We start from the raw sequence: 10,129 nt of genomic DNA on the forward strand, positions 1-10,129 counted from the left end.
GACCTGGGCATCACCACAGTTGAAGGGTCCACTCAACTGCCGGTGATGAGGAGAGTCACGTGATAAGAACATTTCCTCCATGTCCAACCCATAGGATAGTATCTAGGCTCCAGGAGCCAGTTACTCCTGCAGTATCTAGAAGGGGCCCCCAAGCCTTGACGCCTCACTCCCCTATTTCTTTTCCAGTATCCACTGGAACCCACCATTGACTGTGGCGCTCTGTAGATGTCTCAGTGACCGTGTGACTGATATCACAAAACGTCAAGGTTAGTGGAGAAAGGGAGACAAAGCCAGATGGTTTCAGGAGCATCAGCCTGTAGGGAGCCATGGAGGCCTCAGATGGGTTTCTGAGGAGCGGGAGCCTCCCTTAACAAGGAGCTCCTGGCTGCTTCAGGACTCCTGTGGCTTTGGGGCCAATCTTTTGCCTTTAGAGCTACCCGCAGAAACATTTAGCTTCATCTTCATTAGGTCATGATGAAACGGAAGGTCTGAGAAAGGAAGGGAACCCTGGAACCTTATGAGACATCAGGAGCTCAAGGCAGACCTCATTGACATAACAACATGTATGCAAGCATGGCTGTCAACATCCTGCAGGTGTGCTCAGTCAAGACGAGTGTACGTTCACACTTTTGGGACTATGTTCCACAGATGAAAGTAGCTTTATATTCTGCAGAAGAAGACAGAGCCGAATCCTTGACTTTCAGGGGCTGAGCGAGCTTGAAGAGCAGGGGCCATTCAGCATCTGCACTCCTAGAGAAGAGGCAGAAAGTGTGTGTGTGTGTGTGTGTGTGTGTGTGTGTGTGTGTGTGTGTGCGCGCGCACACACGTTTAGTCTCTATCCCAAAGCCTGCTGGATGATGGACTTGAGTCCTTGCTGGTTCTTGACTCTGAGCAAGTGACTGGTTTCCTCATTTGTATCGGCCTCAGAGACACGCAGTGGGGCAAAGTCTGTCCCAGTGAATGTTTACTTTAGAGACACATTGGGATTCTCAGTCCAAGTCACACTCAAGAGGATCCGACTGGGACAGGTCAGGGGACCCTCCCACTCTGGGTAAGATGTGGGCATGCTGGGAGACAAATTACCTCGGGTGCAAGGGGTGACTGGGGGCTGGGCCTCAACTGCCTAAGAGAAAGCTGGTCTCAGCTTCAGAGGATGAGCGTCCCAGATGCCAAGAGCAGCCTGGTGGCATGCAGTGTCTTCATGTCATCTCAGAAGGCTCCACTTGGAGGATTTGTTATGGGAGGAACTGGGCCCTTCCCAATTTATATGTTAAAGTCCTAACCCCGGGACCTTAGAATGGGACTATTTGGAGACGAGTGGTTAAAGTGACTGTTAAGGTAAATTGAAGTGATTAGAGTGACCTTGGTCCAATATGACTGATATCTTGATAGGAAACCAGGACAGGGAAATACAGGAAGCTATCCGGGGGGTGAACACAGGGAGAAGGTGACAACCTCCAAACTAATGAGAGAGGTCTCAGAAGCCCCCAAGCTGCTGACCCCTTCACCTTGAACTTTGCTGTTGTTGTTGTTTTCCAAGACAGGGGTTCTCTGTGTGGACCTGGCTGTCCTGAAACTCACTCTGTAGACCAGGCTGGCCTTGAACTCAGAGATCCACCTGCCTCTGCCTCTGCCTCCCAAGTTGCTGGATTAAAGACGTGTACCACCACCTCCCAGCTCATCGTGGACTTTTAATGCCCAGCTCTGTGAGAAGGGGTTTGCCCTTTGACTGGCCAGCCTGTGGATTTTGTTTTATCAGCCACGGCTCCTAACACAAGCTCGACGAAGAACATGCCAGCAGCCGAGAAGGAGCCAGGACCAGCATTTCCCTGTGTCCTTTCTGGGGACCCTGAGAAGGAAGCTTCCCCATTCTGCATTCTGAGGGCCCACCCTCTTTGGCCTTAATACACAGGGCTGCCTTCTTGCGGGTTTATGCTGTGGGGAAATGGAGGGTGACACTTCCCATCCTGGGAAAGCCAGGCTGTTGATGGGGTTGGAGGCCCCTGGATCTGCCTGGCTCCAGCCACTCCAGTTACTCTCCTGTTATCCGGGTTGGGGAGCTGCCTGGGTCTCCCCTTGAGGCCCTGTGAAGAGTCAGGAGTCAGGCCAGGCGTGGCCAGGGGAGCAGAGGGCAGCGCGCATGCGCTCTGCCTTGGTAACTGGGATGGGTGTGGGGACGCTCTGAACTCCTCCGCCTCTTGCCCATGTCAGCTCCGGCATGACACACGCACAAAAGGTACCTTTTACAGGTGGGAAATTATAGGTGCTACCTACTTCAAAGGCCTTGGCAGCCAGGGCTCCTCTTTGATAGATGACAGTATTGTTAATGGTGATTTATTGCCGGGACCATTTTGACAACAGAAATAACCAGTTTCCCCACCTTCTTTCTTGGCTCCCTCCCCCCAACACCTTGTGGTGCCTTTTTTTTTCCCCTGAGCTGGGGTAGGATGGAGGTTACCTCCCTTACCAGGAGGCTCCGGGCATCTGTTGAATGCACACAGTGAGGTATCTGGCTTATTAACTTGTCATCGGGTGTCATAAAGTTTAGTGACATGCTGGCAGTGTATAATCCTAAACAGGGCAATTACCCTGTGATTACAGCAGCTTTCTCTTGCTTCCTTCTCCCTCTCCCTTCTGGGTCTCTCTGCCTGTCTTCTGGGTTGTGTAGTTCTTATCTTACCTCTACCTGCCTCAGTCAGAACAGAAGTCAAGCCGTTTTGCAATTCCAGAGTGAACCAGGCTTTGGCTAGGCACAGCGTGGAGGAGCTAGGGCCTCTTGCTGCTGCCAGAGTTGTGGAGCGAGGTTGCTGGGCCAGGGGCAGTGGCTAGCAGGGGTTCCACTGGGTTCTGCTCCTAGGCAGTGGGGTAGGAGCTATGAGGCAGAGCTCCCTGGGGCCCGGGAGGCAGGGCCCACAGGGGCCCGGGAGGCAGGGCCCACAGGGGCCCGGGAGGCAGGGCCCACAGGGGCCCGGGAGGCAGAGCTCCCTGGGGCCCGGGAGGCAGGGCTCACTGGGGCCCGGGAGGCAGGGCTCACTGGGGCCGGGGAGGCAGGGCTCACTGGGGCCCGGGAGGCAGGGCTCACTGGGACCTGAGAGGCAGAGCCCACTGGGGCCTAGTCCATGCATGCAGGCAGATTTCCTTCCTTCTGGGATTTATCTTCCCCTGCTTTCCTTTTCCTTTTGCTTTCAGGTTGGAACCAGGGGTAGAAAATAAAAGACGGAGGTGGCAGAGGCGCAGTGGGGACCTGGACACAACGACACGAAACGGGCTGAACTGTGTCTCCGCGTCCGCTGCCCCCGTAGTTGCGGCCGTTGCCCATGAGCGAGGACTGTCATTCCTGCCTTGTTTATATGACACAGGTTTAGAGAAGAGCCAATCAGATAGTGGGTAGGGAAGAGAACCGCCGCCGCCACTCAGGGGGTGACTGCCACCTCGCACAACATGCCACAGGGGTTATTTCTGTCTAACCGAGCCCCTGCTCTTATTCCAGAGGAGCAGAAGTGATACTCTGACCAACCACAGGCGGCACCTACGAGGACGGCCCCATTAACTATATTGCCTGGTGACGTCACGGCCATCTGAGTTCCTGGGGCTGACTCCAGATGCTGCTTGCATGATGGGGAAGCCACGTGACATTTGTCAGCCCCCGCTCCTCCCGAAGGGCTGCCTGTTTGTCAACAGGAATGTATTCCGTTTCTTGAGGCTGTGATGACCCTGGTTTCTTAATCTTCCTGGCAGGTATGGTTTGACTCCCGCTCTGAACAATGGGAGCTTTGAGGCGCACTCATGATAAACAGTCGGTACATGCTCGGTACTGGGTTAAGAACACAATACCTAGTAGGCTGGAGGAGAAACTGAAATAAGATCTGAAAAGGTTCTTAGAGACTCTCCAGCTGAATCATCCCATTTTATAGCTTTGTAAATTGCATTCAAAGAAGCCGTGGGGACAGATTTCCCAAGAGCCATCGGGGAGGACTGGGGTGGAGTTCCCTCCCCTGGCTCCTATAACAGTGTTGTCCCTGCCCAAGTGTCTGTATCCGAGTCCCTCTCTTCCTGGGAAGGAGCATCCTCATCAATCAGCTGCCAGAAAAGCACCCGCATCTACACCTAAGTGTGGATTTGCTCAGTGCTTTGTTCTTCAGGGATGTGTGTGTGTGTGTGTGTGTGTGTGTGTGTGTGTGTGTGCATCCATGTCTCTGTGTGTCTCTCTGTGTGTGTCTCTGTGTGTGTATCTCATGCGTGTGTCTGTGTGTCCATGTCTGTGTGTGTCTATATGTGTATCTATGTGTCTCTCTGTGTGTGTCTGTCTGTCTGTCTCTCTCTCTCGGTGTGTGTCTGTATGTATCTATGTGTCTGTGTGTCTGTAGAATAGGGGACAGAGTCCAGGGTGGCCCACACGTTAGCAGACATTTCATTACCCAATTGTGAATTTCCTCTTCAGTGACACAGAGCTGGGCTGTGTTCCCTGTCAGCGGAACTTCTAGCACTGGTGAGCAGAGGGGCAGTCAGGGACTTATGATCCTCACCCCTTAAATTCTTGCCACTTGCCTACCCCCGTTGGGCAATAAAGGCTGGGCACTGCTTCCTGAATTAACCGCTCAGTGTCTGCAGTCTGCGGCCTGTTTATCAGCAGTTGTTGGAGAACAGGACTGGCTGAATGATGGAGTCAGACTGCCTTAAAAATGGAAAACCTGCAGACAGGTTTAAAAACAGAGAGCAGACAGATGGAATGAAGTGGCTACCCCCCAACCCCCGCCCCCCCCCCCAAAAAAAAAAACCCTCACCACTTTCTGGCCTATTTTCTGCTTCCTTTCCCCATGGTTGGAGAACACTAGAAGACGCATGAGAACTAAGAACTCTAAGGTTCAAGTGTCTGACACAGGCTGTTTCTGAACCCCCACTGTGGACCTGGTATGGTACCACCTGCAGGGTGGCGAGGACGAGGGACACCATTCTAACCGTGCGGAACTCAAGCCTCGGGCCGCACACAAGGCAGAGGAAGAGACTTCTGCTGCAGAGCTGGGCCTCCCAGCCGTGGTGTGCTTTCTGTGGCTTACTTCGAGCGTTGGGTGGCGTGCAGGGAGATCGAACTGAGAACGCGTACCGGTGGAACTTGCTGGAAATGCAAAGAGGGCAGAAGAGGTTTAGAAGTCGTCTGAGGCTTTGCATCGGAGAGAAAAAGAGATAGAGATGCTTTAGAAAGGACTCCGGGAGCTTGGCATGAGGTTGGGGCAGAGACGGACATGCAGAGGCCCCAACACTGGGTGCCACCTGAAGATCCTGAAGAGGTAAAGAAGATCCAAGGCAGTGCCGCTGCTTTCCCCTGCCATGTGTGTGTGGTGGGGAGTTGGTGGTAATGGATTTTCTTCTGCGTGCGTGCGAGAGAGAGAGAGAGAGAGAGAGAGAGAGAGAGAGAGAGAGAGAGAGAGAGAGAGATATTCTGATGTTAAGGCACTGACTCTACCTCCCCTGGGGACTTTGCCAGGTCAAGGTACAGGTCACAGCTTCATTTTGCCCTCTGGAAAGTTAAAAAAAAAAAAAAAAAAAAAGATGGCATGGTTTTCTCTGTGCTGGCAATTTCAGGCACCTTGACTTAATTAGCCACCAACCAACTGTGTGATCTTGTACAAGTCGCTTCATCCCTGTGCCTCATCTGAAAAGCAAGGTAGGACCACTGCACTGGGTTGCTACTAAATAGTAGAGTGATGTCATGGACAGTAGGTATTTTGTAAACTTGACCGTGATATACACAGGTTACTGTGTGTGCTTTGATAAGGATTCGGATCCTGTTATCTGAATATCGACCCTCTTCTCTAAGCAAAAGGTTTCTGACTCTGGACTGCCTGCAGGGACCAGCCGCTTGGTTTATTGAGCAGGATGGGCCCCTATTAGGGAGATCTCTGCTCTTGTACACACACACACACACACACACACACACACACACACACACACACACACACTCGTTACTGAGGATCGTACTACACTCCCTCCTACCCCAGGAGGGCACTGCTCCCAGTTCTGTATGGAAGCGCCTTACCCAGCCTGGCCTTGGCCAGCCCATCTGGGCAGACCTTAGAGGGGTCTAACCTGAAAGGCAGCTTTTGATAACACAGACTCAAGATAAGAGGGCTAGGTGGGCGGAGCCCTCTCTCTCCTTGGATTGATAACCCGCTGTGTAGCATCAGTTCTGGAATTGCTAAATCCACCCTTACCCCGCCGCCGTGGGAGATTGCAGCTGCACATCTTATCTGAACAGAGGCCATTTCGTGAGCACGCGTGGGTGTGTGCAGAGCGGAGGGGAAAGGAAGTGTTGCCAAACCTCCAGGCTGTTCAGTCAGTCCCCCCCCATCCCCCACCCCCGCTCCTTCCCATTCCCAGGTATATCGGTGTGCAGCCTAAGGATGGGCTGTGCCCTCTGAAGCACACTTTAGGTGATTTTTGTCCCGAACCATCATGGAGTGTCAGTCACCTGACACAGCCTCTTGAAGCCACTGAGAGACACTATCGCCATGAGATATCTGTGAAGCCGCTGTTGGTGTCACCCAGCCTGTTCTTTGGCAGAGCACATACTGAAGCAATGAAAAAGTCAGTTTAACGAACGCAAACTCAGTAACAGAGCTGTTTGTGGTTACCAAGCACCATGTACTGTGGATGTTATACGTCCATTACTAACACCAGCCGTCCCACCATTTTGCCCTGATGTTACAACGGCTACAGTGTCTCTAAGTGTTGGAGACTCTCAGCTTCATTGTATCCTTTTAAGACAGCCATTCAGGCATGTGGATTTTCATTGACGAAAATGTCACAATGGGTTTAGCTTAGACATGTATGGGTTTTCTGTAGGGCCTAGTAGATAGACCTCATGAAACATCGGTGGTGACGGTGACAGTGATGTCCCCTTAAGTCAGGCTCTTGAATGCTCCCTCAGAGACCTCATGCTATAGGCTCAGCTCCTGACCCTGACTTGGGACATGGTGGGACCTTGATAAGTGAGGCCTCGTGGCAGGAAGTTAAGTCATTAGGGTGTGTCCTCAAAGGGGATTTGAGGGATGATGGTGTCTTTGCTTCCCGGCTGCCATAAGTTGAGTGGGACTTCTTTGCCACACACTTCTACCATGATATTCTTTCTGTCTCAATGACAGGCCTCCAAACAGCGGAGCCCACTGACCATAGATAGGAATTCCCAAGTTTTTAGTTCTTCCTTTTAAGTAGATTTTAGCTGACATTTTTTTTTTTATCACAGAAGTGGAAAACTAACAACAATGAAGATTCTAGCTTGGGAAAGGGACCCTGTGCGTGCATGTATGTGTGTGAGTATGGGTGTGTAGTCTGGATATGAACCTTGGGTGCTCTCTACCTATTGTTTGAGTCAGGGTCTCTTCCCTGGGACCTGAGACTTATTGATTAGGCTTGGTTTGTTGGCCAGCGACGCTCAGGGATCTGCCTATCTCTGCCTTCCCAGTGCTGGGATTATAAACACATGCCACCATATCTAGGAAAGCGCTTTACTAATTGTGCTATAGCCTCTTTAGTAAGTACCAATTGATCCATCTCTCTAGCCCTTTGGTAAGGTCTATTTAATTCAGCTAGTGTTTAGCATATGCTTATTCTTTCTCAGGGCTAGGAATGTTATTATTTGGGAAATATATGTAAGGGGAGAACATGAAGGACAGGGTGGACTCTTCTTTAGAGCCTTGGTAAGTCCAGGTTGGCCCTCAAACCTGCCTGGCTCTCTGACTCAGTGTTGCCCTTTGCTGCTGACAAAGGTCAGGATGGAGGTTAGGCCTGAGCAGAAGTGGTGGCACAGAGATGAGCAGGTTGAGCTCCCCTGCAAGGACAGGGACGGGGAGGGACTGGGATAGAAAGCGGAGCCTGTGGTCTCATAGCTTTAACCTGGGCACCGGGAAGGTCCAAGTAGAAATGCATGCCCTGGCTGCCTTCTTGGAGGGAATGGGTGTTAGAGCTCACAGGGACCCAAGCAGGGGTGTGCTGTGGGATGGTCTGTATGTCAAATAAAACACTGATTGGCCAGCGGCTAGGCAGGAAGTAGGTGGGACAAGGAGAGAGGAGAATTCTGGGAAGCAGAAGGCTGAGGCAGAGAGACACTGCCAGCTGCTGCCATGACCAGCAGCATGTGAAGATGCCAGTAAGCCACCAGCCACGTGGCAAGGTATAGATTTATGGAAATGGATTAATTTAAGCTATAAGAACAGTTAGCAAGAAGCCTGCCACGGCCATACAGTTTGTATGCAATATAAGTCTCTGTGTTTACTTGGTTGAGTCTGAACGGCTGTGGGACTGGCGGGTGACAAAGATTTTTCCTGACTGTGGGCAAGGCTGGAAAACTCTAGCTACAAATGGCGCCCAACGTGTTGGCAAGAGTTTCCACCTAAAACCTGAGAAAAAAGATTCTAAAACGGAGCTAAAAACAGCTTCCTAATTGTCTCTCTCAAATGAGCGGCAGCCTGCCGGTTTGAGCTACTGGCGGGTTCCTAGCTTGCGAGGTCGACCTGCAGTATGGCGGGAATGAGTCCTCTGCAAGTGGCACATTAAGCTGTGTGGTAGATTTAGCCTTTGCTAGTACAAAACAAAAAAAAAGAGGTTTCTGGGCTACATGCTGCATTGGTAGAAGCATAGACCCACTATTTCTGAGAATTAATGGCTCCCAGAGCTGGCGGAAAACATACCACCGCCATGTTGGGAAGCTGAAGTGGGCGGAGTCAGCAGGCTTAAAAGGATACAGTTTAAAGCAATAGGCTCAAGGTAATATAAAAAATAAGCCATGTAAAGATGGCTACCACACAGAGAATCTGGATTATGTTCTCTTTGATATTCGTAACTGAAGAAAAACATTTGATTGCAAAAGCTGTTGAGTTATGCCAAAATGTGTATTTTAAAGGTAGCTTGACTTCAAAATTTGGCTATAAGGATATGTTGCTTTGGAAAAGAGGCTCTGCTTTTGTTTCTACAGAAAGCCAGAGCCTATGGATTTGTTCCAGATTAAGATACATCAGGTTTGACCAGCCAAGACCACCTGAAGGTCTCTGATGACACCATGGCCCAGATGATCCAACGTCCAGAACAGTTTCAAGGCAACTGGCTCAGATGATACAGCCTCATGGACTACTCCATGATCCTAAAATTTTCTTTGTGTCCCCTTAAGATACAGCACCCGCCTCCAGCAGGAAGTAGTAAGAGAAGCTACTCCCAAATTCCCAAATATACCAAGCTCACTTTGGAGATGTATAAAAGTTAAAACCTTCCTTTTAAAAAAAAGAAAAGGGGAAGTGCTGTGGGATGGTCTGTATGTCAAAACACTGATTGGCCAGTGGCTAGGCAGGAAGTAGGTGGGACAAGGAGAGAGGAGAATTCTGGGAAGCGGAAGGCTGAGGCAGAGAGACACTGCCAGCTGCTGCCATGACCAGCAGCATGTGAAGACACCGGTAAGCCACCAGCCACGTGGCAAGGTATAGATTTATGGAAATGGATTAATTTAAGCTATAAGAACAGTTAGCAAGAAGCCTGCCACGGCCATACAGTTTGTATGCAATATAAGTCTCTGTGTTTACTTGGTTGGGTCTGAGCAGCTGTGGGACTGGCGGGTGACAAAGATTTTTCCTGACTGTGGGCAAGGCAGGAAAACTCTAGCTACAGGGGTGAGAGAGGGATTCTAAGCATCCTGTTTCAGATAACTCTTGCAAGCACTGGTACTTCCTTTAAAAGAGATAGAGCGGCTTTGCTTATTTGTTTGGAAGCAGGAGGAAAGGATGCACCGAGGTTAAGGAGTGGCTAGTAGCTTGGCCGGTCAGATCCAGTCATCCAATCCTAGAGAAAGATGAAGTGATGCAGGCAGAGTTGCAGAATCGCCTCACATCACTGTTTATTTCCACACGGATCTATGAAAACTTTCTGTGTCTTCTGCCCCCCACCCCCTCTTTTTTTTGGAAAAAAATGTTTATTGAGTCTTGGAGCTGCAACAGAGATCAATTTCTGATCATAAAGTTGACATCAGAGCAACAAGTACCATCATGAAGAACGAGCAGGCGCTGTGTGTGCACCTGACAAGGTCTAGTCTGGGTGGCCCGACAAAGGCTTCCTGGAGGAAGCCATGCTGAAGCTGAGCTCTGAA

The 10,129-nt window shown here is 50.7% G+C and overlaps 1 long non-coding RNA gene across 1 annotated transcript; it reads left to right on the forward strand.

Moving 5' to 3' along the window:
* The first annotated feature begins 1,035 nt into the window (after positions 1–1,035).
* LOC121823491 (uncharacterized) lies at positions 1,036–4,747 on the forward strand. Its single transcript, XR_013045377.1, has 3 exons — positions 1,036–2,236; positions 3,190–3,387; positions 3,491–4,747. It is a non-coding gene; the product is annotated as an uncharacterized LOC121823491 (long non-coding RNA).
* Positions 4,748–10,129: the final 5,382 nt, after the last annotated feature.

This window comes from Peromyscus maniculatus, chromosome 17 (assembly GCF_049852395.1).
Source record: "Peromyscus maniculatus bairdii isolate BWxNUB_F1_BW_parent chromosome 17, HU_Pman_BW_mat_3.1, whole genome shotgun sequence".
Lineage (NCBI taxonomy): Eukaryota > Metazoa > Chordata > Mammalia > Rodentia > Cricetidae > Peromyscus > Peromyscus maniculatus.